Raw genomic sequence first — 12,473 nt, 5'->3', positions numbered from 1 at the left:
AAGAAAAAAGAATAAAAAGAATAAAAAAAAACATAAAAGGCAGGTTACTATTGGACATCCCTGATTGGACAATTTTGATTGTTTACCTTTTCAACCAGACAATATTTCTGTAAGCTCCTTAACACAACCCCTGCAAAAAGGAATTTGCTGAATCGTCTTTTCGTCACAAAACCTCATCATCCAATCAGATTTCATACAGTAACCACCATATTTTTTATGTATAAGTTGTCCTTTTATGCAAAGTTTGCAACTTATACTCAGGTGGGATTTTTTTTAAACAAAAAAACAACAACCACTAGAGGGCAGTGTAGAGTTGGGTATCAGTATTTGCTAGTGACAGTAACGCAGAAGAAGTGCTGCTGAGTTTTACATCTGGATTGGCGGAATAGTTCCAAGCGACACAGAAGAGGAAGAATTCAACAGATTTAAAGTGATATAAAGAGTTTAGTTGACTTGTTAGCATGTTCTTTATGCTTGGATTATCTAAAAAAAATGTTCATATGTTGTACTAATATACTACATTCCTTCTGTGTTTATGAAGCAAAATTAATGTGATACAGTCCAAACAACTCAATAAAACCTCTAAAATACTTAAAGTGTTAAATTATAGTCAGATATCCCAAAGTGACACCACACAGCAACCTACAATTTAAACCATTCAAGGTTTTAGGCAAATTTGGCATCCTACTGAAACGACTGAACAAGCATTACTGACACCACACTAAAGCCCAACCTTGTGAGTGATACGTAAAAAGCATATTCTGAGACCTCAACACGTTAGCTGTGTTAGTAAATTCACAATAACACCCAACCGTGTTTGCAAGATTTTACAAAAATTGATATGCCGAAGACAAATGTTACAACGACAATGCCGAAGAAAGGTGGCTGTTTGGCACCATTTGTAATCATGAGGCGGCAGTCACATTTTTACATACTGTGCGATGGCTGCAGAGATTTTAAAGCGTAACCAAACAGGGAAGTTGGAGGCTAACTCCACCCACAACCGAAATTTGAAAACCCAGTCAGAGGGGTGGGGCTTGGGGGCTGGACTGTTATAATTACTGGAGCTGCAGATCATGATGTCAGACTTCTGAAACTTACATGGTTTGACCAATCACAAGATTCAACTGTAATACCTCAATTTAACCTTTAGGGGGCAGCACACAAGACAGTTTTTGATGATATTTTCAAGAATTAAACATTTTTATTTTATTGTAAAAAAAAATGTGGCAATGACTAACAGACAGCACCTTTAAACCCCCATTTATAGGGGTTAACAGCCAAAAAAAAGTGTATTAAGGGTTTGTTTAGCCTTTAAGAAGACGTTAAAATTTTCACATAAAAAGAATTTTATGAATTTCTAAAGATTCCCACAGACCACCAATGAGTCTTAACTCACCCCCTCTTTCCTCTCCCATTGTATTATGCATGCTTATGGCTTTTTATTCATTTTGTCTGAAGGACATTTATACCAAAATTACACATTGTGCATATTCAATCTGTTCCAATATTAAAACAGAGATAAAATCACAAATCTATACAGAGAGCTCATAAATGTGACATTTAAATATTTAACTCCATGCTCTGTAAGCACTTAAACTCTCGGCTGCAAGTTGAAGGAATAATTAGAAAAACCTCTTCTTGCAGCGGTAGATAGAAAGTTAAAGAAAAAAAAAAAAAAAAAGCTTGCAACTGAAAAGGTCAGCAGTCTGCTCCTCCACAGCAGCATCTTCTTCAAACACTCTTTGCTTCAACAAGTTCTTTCTGGGTGTAACACTGCTCCAGCACAAATTTTGCGAATAAATGTAGAAAGAAGAGAAAAAAAATAAAAAAATAAAACGAGCATGTCAGCTCACTGACTACCTACATGGATAATTAAAGCCTAGAATGAAGCTTGAAGCAGAAAGTATCTGTACGAGATATCAGCAAAGACGCTACCTGATCCACCCAGTGTGGACGATTTGTAATACATTATTAAACCATTCATCTATGCTGATGGCTTCTGTCTGTGACTGTTAAGCGTTCTCCCCAGATATCTGCAATAAAAGCACTTCAGCGCAGCCCTCAGGTACAATATATCATCTGCATAGGGGCGTCAATGATTTCCTGTGTCCTGTACAAAACAGGGTGGCCAACAAAGTTCCTAAAAAAGCATTCCTTAAAACATCTTCAAGTGAAAATGTTCAATGAATCTCGTGGGATTTGCTGTTTAATTAAATGTGTATGATCTACTTAGCTCTGTTACCAAGTGACCATGGTCCATTAGGTTCAGTCTGCAACTGCTCAGAGCAACTCAGTCACTGGATAACATCCAATTTGGCTCAGATAAACAATGACAAGATGGAAGTTAATGTCCTCAGAATTAGAAAAGGAAGAAAAATATTTCAGATTTCAGAAGATTTTTCATTTGCAGGTAGGGTTTAAGAAAAAGTTCTTGGCTTTTTTATTACCCGGAGGCTCAAATAATGCAATGGTCTGTCATCTGGTCTGTTAAAACGTGGCATGCAGCTATGATTTGGAGCCATCCATCCTTCTTCAGAACCTGCTGACTTCATTTTTGGGGTCACAAGGTTGTGGGAGCCAACTCAGCTACTGTTGAGCAAAGTACACCCTGAACAGGCCGCCAGAACACACACTCGGGGCAATGTAGAGATATCAATTAACCTATGAAGCACGCTTTTGGACTGTAGGAAGGAACCAGAGAGCTTGTAGAAAAACCACACATGCACAGGAAGAACGAGTCCACTCCACACAAACTAAACCTAGTCAGAATTTGAACCAGGTCCTTCCCACAATGGATCATGTCATTTAAATCTCAAAGTTACTCATAAAATCGATTTGAAAATTACCATTGCTTGTTTATAAATTGCTCAATGCTAAAGAACCAAAATGCAAAACAATCTCGTTGTGGTACACAAACCCAGCAAGATTCTGGGACCAGCAGGAAGCCGTGACTTGGTACAAGCTTCAGTCAGAGCCAGCATGAAGCTGCTTTTAGCTGATGTGCTGCATACTGATAGGAAAATGTGCATTAATGCACTCAACTTTATCAAACTTGCATACAAAGGATAAACTTTGCATTGTTTTTGTTTACAACTCAATTAACACAGTCAGTGTTTGTATTTTTAAAAGTGGACACCAAGAAGAATAGTTAAAGACTACTGGGGATCCTTAAATAAACAAATATTTGTTATTTAAAAATTATATAAATGCTTCTTTCCATTAAAAAGCCCTTTACTGTGCTTGTTTTAAGTCATACTTGATGCAGTAAATTGTTACTTGAATGGAAAATAAAAGTGTATAGTTTTTTTTTTTGTTTTTTTTAAGCTAAATACCAGTTTAACATCGAACAGTATTTCCATGGGCCGGTCTGCACAAGGATTAAGAGGGCATCCGATTCAGTTGATTTAATCTTAATTTGTACTCTAGATTTCATATAAGGACCTTTAAAATGTGACATATTTCCCCTTAACCTATAACTGTCATAGTGGAAACTAAAACAAGTCAGACGGCAACTTCAGTCTTGTCCAACAAAAGACACAAAAAAGTCACCAAAACTGGTATTTTCCAGAGATAATAATAAATGTGACACACTTTATTTGCAGCAACATCTTATCATTAGTAAGCTGCTAGTTGCTAAATAATATATATAATTATTATGCTGTGTGGTAACAGCTGTTACAGTAAATCCATATTTGAAGTAAAGTCTCCTGCTTTTTGCCTGATAAATGTAGCTTACTTTAATTTTGAAGTTCTTCTGTTTCTTGACTGGCTCTCTTTAATCGAAACTTTCCCAAACGTTTGATCATTTTGCTAGCGTGCTGATTTCATTTTAGCAGTCGGCATTCACATCCGCTTTAGGAAAGTTGGATTTTTTTGACACGTGACAAAGCGACTTGATGCGCGTAAAGAATGAGTCAGATGTGGTGGAGAGAATCCGGTAGTTTTTCAAAATAAAACTTCCTTTATAATCTGATTCTGAAGCAAGTTTCAAAATAAAACTTCCTTCAGCAATAAATTATCAAAAGAACAACAAAAAAATAAAACAAAAGTAGGTCATTTTTTTCTTTTTCTTTTTTTCTGAACCAACCGTTTCATGAACCGGTACTGGTCCACAGGCCGGGGGATGGTGCACCTGGTCTAAAAGAGTTCTTTACTTAGTGGAATCTGACATTTTTTTAATTCCTAAAAGTCTCAATTTTTTGGCAAAAGGAAGTTAATTGTTGTTGCTCAGATCTTCACAGCATCAAACAAGAAAATTAATTTCTTCAGATGTCAGATTATGTTGTTTTCAGATGGCTTAAATCTGTATCAAACTTATATATAAATCCACAAAGCTTCACATCTGCTGGATTACAACTATTATAGATGAAACTTTTAAAAGCATACTGTGATGGAGATTTAATGTGTGCTAGTGTCTGTGTGTATTGTGCATGCAGGGGAATATCATGTGGAGAGTTGCCAGAGGGAGCAAGAGAGCATAATTGATTAAATACACTAGACCAAAAGAGCATCTCCACTTCTCTCTATCACTCTGTCTACCAACCTCTCATCCAACCTCTGTGCCGCTCTTTCTCCCCTAGCAAAAATACAACCCAGCCAATCCAGCGGCAGCAAAGGCGATGAAAGAGATGAGAAGAGAGGAAATTCAAAAAAGGGGTAGAAAGAAGGTAGAAGCAGGCGAAGATCAATGAAGTCCACACAACAAGCGGAGGCACAGAGGGAGAAAGCTGTACGCTGAGCAGAAGACGAGCAGACGCAGAAGCTGGCAGCCATGTCACTTTGTCGTCTGTGTAATTATTCATCCAAGTATTTAGGAAGATTGTAATCAAACACCAAAAGTCATTCACAAGAAAGCGATCTAAGTGAGGTTAATTTAGGGACAAACACACAAAAACATTTAACTGGAGGAAGTCATTATCTGCCAAGCTGAACACACAACAGTAAGACAATACATCGCAATCATGCAAAAGACTTTCAACTGGATATCATTTTCAGAAATGATGATGGTTCATTTGAAGCTACAAAAAACATTCCAAAACTTTGAAGTGCCTCGGAACGACGGCTATTATTGTTTCCTAGAATTATTAACCTACTAAGAAAAATGGATTTATTTCTTTATTCAAACTACTCTTTCAGTTTTAATATTTAATAATGGTGCTGGGCGATATGACGATACATGTCGTGTGGGTGATAGAAAAGTGTCTATTGTGCCATTTTTCTTCTATCGATTTTGTTTATTTTTATTGCTGAACCTCTGGGAAAAAATGGGTTTTCTTAGTAAAGAAACTTAAAACTGTTGTGCACTTTAAAAAGGTATTTTATTTCTAACTATTAGGTTACATGTTACTTGAAAAAATAAAGTCTGAGAAAAGTAAATAATGAATGTTTTGTCTTTTTTTCCAGAGAATAAATAAAAATGTACTTTTTTGTGGTATACCATGATATATATCGTTATTGTGATATAAAATAATCTATATCATGATATATTTTTTTCAATTTTTTTGCTTTATTTAATATTAGATTTAAAGATCAAATGTTGCACAAAAATACAAGTTTTAACCCTGCAAAGTCTACAATGTTAAAGAATTGACAGAAAATTGATTTTTTCTTTCTGGAATAAAAATGTTATTTAAAGCCTTTGATGAAATATTCAGAAAAAAATGCAATATAATTTTCTTAGAAATATATTCAGTAATATTATGGTTTGTCAGATGATTTAGTAACTTTTACTCACAACGATGCAAGTTTAAAATGAAAAAAGAAACATGAGGGTTTTGGGCACACATATACAAAATGGTGTAACTGTATTATAAAGAATCGATTGACAACAAAAGTTGTATTATTTCAATACATAAAGTAGTTATTTTAAGATGTTGATTAAAACAGGTTATTTTCCTCCTAGAGTTATAAAGATTGGTTAGACTTTTTCCCGCCAAAAGGGGTTTTGAGACTTCCCGGAGGCAGCCATTTTTAAAAATGAGGAGGAAAAGCCCTCTTACTACCCCTAGTTCAGGGGTCTGCAACCTTTAACACTAAAGGAGCCATTTGGTCTAGTTTCTTACAGATGAAACCCAAGGAGCCACAAAGTTTCCCTTTATTGTTAAAAAAATAACAATATTTATATTTTCTGTCAATTAAATTTATAAATGCACTTAAATATTACAATAATTAAATTACAACAGCTGTCTATATGGTTTGTATGTATATAAAACAACAGTTTTACTTTTGACGGCAGCACACACTAGTTCCTTTCAAAATAAAACCCCCTCTGTGTCAAAAAGGTTTATCTTTCTGCAACTGCTTTACTTAAATTAAAAATGTAACAGTCAAACATAATGTTTTATACCATTAGGATTTTGGTGTGCCACCATCTTTTTTATTCCCTTTTACTACCAGATATAAACAACATTTTAGTAAAACCTGTTTATAAAAAAAAATAATAAAAAACTCAAAACATTTAGAACAAACTGAGCTGTTTTATTGTCATTCTCTAAGATGTGAGGAACAAAACATAACTCTAAATCATTTTTAGTCAATTTAACCTGCATTGTTCAAAACTTGAACCACTGGTATAATTTGCCAAAATAAAACAATGTTTGGAGATTTTTATTTGACTAGCTATAAATTAAAAACAAAAATTTAGCGAACACTTCTACAGAATTTCAAACAGTAAATTAAACTTTTTTTCTTAGTTTTTTTGGCATGTTAAAAATCTAAGCAAAAATGACAAAACTTAAATAACTAATATTGTGTTTTCAATCGTTAGCATTTTTCATTGAAGCTAAAGAGCCACAATAAAGGTATAAAAGAGCCACATGTGGCTCCAGAACCACAGGTTGCAGACCCCTGTTCTAGTTTAATTATGATGATGAACTACAGGGCAGAAAACATTGGGCAATTTATAGACTTTTGAGTTTTTCAGGAAAGTTTGGATCCTGCTAATGAGATGGGGCATCAAAAATGCATATAAAATATGATACAAATGGATATATGGGGTTAATTTAGTTACTTATTCAGAAAGTGTGATCATTTTTGTTTTAATCACACTTATCGAGGCTGAAGACTTCAATATCACATTTTAAGGTGCCATAGAAGTGGTATACATAGAGGTGGTATATACTTGTCAGCCAAACGACCAGCTCCTTGACATCACCAAGCAGCAATCTAAAGTTTAAACACATGTAGCCACCTGAAGTGAATTCTGAAAACGTCACATAAATTATATCAATCCCTTTAAATTTGCAGAAAATTATAAAGTTATACAACCACTAAATAGATTCAGCTTTCAAGTCTTAAGCCTCTATCTTCAAATTATACTGTTTCTGACTTTCTAAGTCTTAAAAAAAACATTTTAAAGGACTATGGTCTCATCACTGGAAATCATTGTTTTTGTCCATCTTATGAAGATTTCTATTCAAGACCAAATGAATGAGATGAGCCTCAAAATAGGCGTTAATGCCAGCAGCTCAAGGTGAAACTACAGCTTATTTTTAGTATTTGTAAATGTATTTCAGTTGCCAAAAAGAAGTAGAGAAGGCTACACGTTCTATTTATTGGAAGATACTTTTCTGAGGCTTTCTAAGCCTTTGACTTCTTGCTAGAACTTTAAAAATACCACTCCAACATCATATGCTTTTTAAATAAGAGTACATGTTATGCATCTGCAGTATTACATTTCACATAAAATCTTAGCATATGGTTAGGACGTAACTTACCCAACCTCATAAAAACCCATGCTCCTCTTTTGCATGGATTATGGGTCCCTGGAGATGTTTCATGGTCTTTCAACATGGCGTGGGGCTTCATTAAATTTTCAAATGAACTACAGGTCATTAAAAGGCTTTACACAAATGACCTATATCATTATCTTTTATGGGTGGGTCTTTTCTGGATTGCTTTGTGTTGATGTTCTGTGGAGGGAAGTTTGTGTCTTCTCATATAAAAATTGAGAAAAATCACACAACCGGCCGCCTTCATGTTGGGGCACGAAGCCGTATAATAGATGGCTCGGATGTCACAGGCAAACAATCTCACGCAAGCAGTGAACTTTTGTGTGTATGAATCCAGTACGTGTGTATTTGCTGGTTTGTTGCTGCTTGTGAGATGGCAGGGGAATGGCACTTAATCAGGCAATCTGTCTTAATAGCCTCCTCTAATTAAGACAGGTGGGAACCGCCATACACACACCCACAAACACACAAAAACTGCCAGAGATGAGGGCAAAATTCCCTTCAGCATGCTCAGATGAACACATGTTTAAGGGATGCTGGGCAGCCTTCGGCGTGGGTACAGTCATGGTCAATAGGTAACAACAGAGAGAAAAATCCTGTGTCTTTGTGAAATTTATTGGTAACTTGTCTATATTGTTTATGCGTGTATGTGCTGGCGTCAGCGTACCTGCTGTGTCACTCTCTATCAATCTCAAGTGGGCAAATAGTAATCAGTGTTCACAACAGGACCCTACAGTGTCCCTCCCACCCCTGTCCCTCATCGGAATTTCTCACCTCCTCCTCTTTAGGCTTGTCCGTGGAAATGAGTCAGGTGTTTTTAGCAGGGCTTGTTGGCATGGACAACGCGAGACTGAAAGTGAATTAAATTAAGTTCATAAAGTATTAAAATTGATGTCAGGATGGATGAGCCAGAGAGGAAGATGCAGGTCTTTCTTAGGGAGCTAAACAACAAACTACTACTGGATAAGTGAAAGAAAAGCCATGGATGGATTTTGGGGTTTCATTCCTTAATGAATATGTGTTCTTTTATGTTTAATAGAGAAGAAGGAAAGACCTCTGACCTTAAGGTCCACATGAAAACTCATTTTCTGTTAATGGTATTCCTAGAGGAGCAGTTACCCAGCAGGACAGCTGGACTCTTGTGAGTTTTGCTAGATTACAATCACAAGATAATAAATCTTTCCAGGCTGTTGAGTTGTTGAGTGTTTGGACAAATGGGGCACAGAATCACTTACTTTGAACCAAGTCCAAACCATGACTATCAAAGCCTCGGTTAAAACAACACAGTGCTCTAAAAAAACAACACATTGGTGAACTTTAAGACAGTGGTACCCAACCTTTATCAGGCAATGAACCAGTTTAATGTCACGCACCAGTATGAGGCTGAAGTGGGGGGTTAGATTTATTTATTTTCTTTTTTGAGGTTTAAGTTTATTGTTTTATCTGTAAAATATTAGCAGCTGCTTCAAACTTTATGGTAGATTTTGTGTGGGAAACCTTATGGCTTTAGTCTCTTCCAACCTTTAAGGTGCGACAGATACATTAAAAAAAAAAAAAAAAAAAGGTCACCAAACTGGGATTTTCTAGAGGCAATTAATCTGCTGTTTGAACAACTTTATTAGCAGTATCTTCGTAACATTAGACATCCAGTTGCTAAATAATATGCATTATTATTATGGTCTGTGGGAACAGCTGTTGCAGTAAATCCGTATTTGGAGTAAAGATTTCTTGGTTTTTGTCTGTCGGTGATTTTGATTTTGCTGCTTTGAAAAATTAACAGATGGCCAAGTAACTTGACATTTGTCAAGAATGAGTGGAATGTGGTTGGGAGAGTTATAAATATTCAGGGTCAGTATCACAGAACAGGCAGCCGGCTGGTTCCAACTACAGCAGGTTTACTAACACAACTAAAAGTCCACAAATCTAAATCAGGGTCAGGCAGGCAAAAGTCAGCAACGACTATGGGAGCATCAGAGAGCAACCAGAGAGGTAAGGGTTCAGGCAAGGGTCGGGGCAGGCGGCAAACAACCAGAATCAAAGACAGAGTAGGATCAGGTGAACAGGATATCAGATCAGGATGAAATGCTCAGTATGCATGCTGAGTGGCACAAACAATACTTCGCACCGAGTGTGGTCTGAGCAGTGCTTAAATGTCCTGTGGCTGATTGACTGATGAGAGTCAGGTGTGGAGACATTCAGATTCTGTGTGCTGAGGTTAATGGGAAACTGAGTGCAGTCATACTCAGGAGATGGCTCCCGCCAATGACCACAGGGCGAGACAGAGAGTTGGTTCCTGACAGTCAGATTATGAATTAAATGGAAAAAAGTGTTGGGCAAATTATATTTCTGTGCAGCACGGCATCAATTGTCTGATGGATTAGTATAAGTCCATTACCTGGGAGTATAGGACCTTTGCTTTATAAAAAACAAAAAAAAAAAAACAAAAAAAAAAACGTTTTACCTTTTTGATTTTTTTAAATTTAGCCTGTAGAGCTAAAACTGCTTTTTTCAGGTCAAAACATTTTTTTAAACATTCATATGGGAATAGCTCAATAATTATTGATATGATAATGCTAACCTACTGAAGTCAAAAAGATAAAGACATTTTTAACCCTCAATTGCCTAAAAAGTTGCAGCTTTTAATTAGGTTTTAGTTTTCTTAGATATGTACTGTCGTTTAGTTTTTCTCTTTGGCTGGTTTGTAACTGCTTTCTTTTATCTAAAAAAGATTGTAATTATTAAAGGAACTATGCCTGTCTGTATGTGTGTGTGTGTGTGTATGGCCTGCAGAACCACCTAATCACAGAAATGAGGAGATAAATTAGACAGACCCAGAGAAGAGGCTGGTGTCATTATTATCAAATTACCTTATCCAATAATTATGGCACCAAAGGTAACATTGCTGCTGGAAATCTTATTCCTTCACTCATTTTCTATATCGACTACTTCCTGTCTGGGGTCATGGGAGGTCTGCTGGAAACCATCCTGGCTTTGATTGATCAAGAGGCAGGGTACACCCGGACAGAGCACCAGCTCATGACAGATCCACACAGAGACAGAAAACACGCTTACTTTCCTTCCCAAGGACAGATTAGAATCATCAGTTAGACCAACATTCAAATTTTGAATGAAAGTTTTAGATTGTGGGAAGCAAACTGATGAAGCGTGTACATGGATGAGTAGAGAAACGTGAGTGGAGAACTGAGCAGTTTTGTTGTTTGCAATGATTTGCATTCTTGCTAGTTTTTGAGAATTTGAGAGTGGTATTCCTCTCCTCCATCAGATGTATTAGGTGTTTTTTGCACTAGTTACTGCTATTGTGTCCAAAATGTTACAATTCTGGTTAAACTGCTTTAGAATAAAGATTTAATATTAGTAGATTTTGTTTGATTATGAGTTTTCTAAACCGATGGTACACATTAGTTGGATCTACAAAAGAAAAGATGTCGGCTAAAATTTTCATGAATTCATTATCTTGCAATACCAAGTCATTAAGTTGTTATCTCGCGAAAAACTAATGTTTCAGTATTACAGAAGGAAATAATTGCTAATTACTGCTGTATAACAGCTTTTTTACAAATCATTAAACGATAAGAGTTTCCTCAAGAAACAATGTATAGTTTTTTTCTCGAAGTAGCGACTGGTATCATCAGAAAACAAAGAGTTTTTTATCGGAGATCACTGAAAGTTGCTAATCGTCATCGGAAATGACTGTCAAAGTTGTTTCTGATCGACAACATCAGCACAATTTCTGGCTGAGTCTTACCACAACCAAAGTATACTATGATGCCAGAGTGCGATCCCTGTCACCAGATCATTGCCTGCACTTGTGTTGGTCCATATTGATTCTGTGTAAAGTCATTTTTATGAGTCGTTGATTGACAATAAAGAAATGTATATTCCTACATTTGTTTTCTTGGGATAGCAAGTCATTAAGTTAATATCTTGAGAAAAATGAATGGCTGCTCTCATCTTCTGTACTTTTATGTGTCTTACCCACTGATGTACATCATTGCTGTAAACAGTAATTTGCATGTCTTTTGCTCGTCTTTTGTCTAACCGTCCACTTCAAGTTTCCTTATTGTCGCAGTTAATACACAAATCTCTTTAGTCTTATCAAATACTAGTGATTTTAAGTTTGTCCATATTGATCCTGTTTTGTTGTTGTAGAGCATATATTTTATGATTCATGACTAATGCACTATTGGTTATGTCCCTGACTACTTTCCATTCTCATGGGGCCCGTTTCAAGAAGCAGGTTTTGCTGAAACTCTGAGTTTGTGAACTCTGAGTTTACGAAAAATTGTGCGGATTACAGTTAAATTATTGATAGATCAAAAACTATTCCTTACTTAACAAGTGACAACATGACATTCCTGATATTATTTAGTACTCATCCTAAATTGAATGATTCAAATGCAGACATACGCATTAACTCTGGCAGCTTTTTTCTCCCACAACAACTTTCTCTCTTGTTTGCCGCTGCAGCTGTGTCGCTTTTCTTGCGGAAAATGCGCTCGTAGTTGGTATATGCTTGTAGGAACACATCAAATTCTGTCACCCTGAAGTATGACACCCTAATAGTGTTTCCCGTTGCCATGGTGAATCGTGATCTCTTTGCTCCATTGCTCAGGGTTTTTTATGGTCATGATCAGGGCCGTGCAGAGACATTTGGAGGGGCAGGTGCTCAAAGTTAAAAAAAGGGCACATGGAACAAAAATTTGAAGCACCGCACCACAC

The 12,473-nt window shown here is 36.3% G+C and overlaps 1 protein-coding gene across 1 annotated transcript in view; it reads right to left on the bottom strand.

Moving 5' to 3' along the window:
• Positions 1-12,473, bottom strand: part of csmd3b (CUB and Sushi multiple domains 3b) — a gene marked incomplete in the record, with an annotated part of 423,353 nt that overhangs the window by 183,617 nt on the left and 227,263 nt on the right.

This window comes from Oryzias melastigma, linkage group LG11, assembly GCF_002922805.2.
Source record: "Oryzias melastigma strain HK-1 linkage group LG11, ASM292280v2, whole genome shotgun sequence".
Classification (NCBI taxonomy): domain Eukaryota; kingdom Metazoa; phylum Chordata; class Actinopteri; order Beloniformes; family Adrianichthyidae; genus Oryzias; species Oryzias melastigma.
The sequence above is the reverse complement of the archived record's forward strand: the minus strand, read 5'-3'. Positions and strand labels throughout refer to the sequence as shown.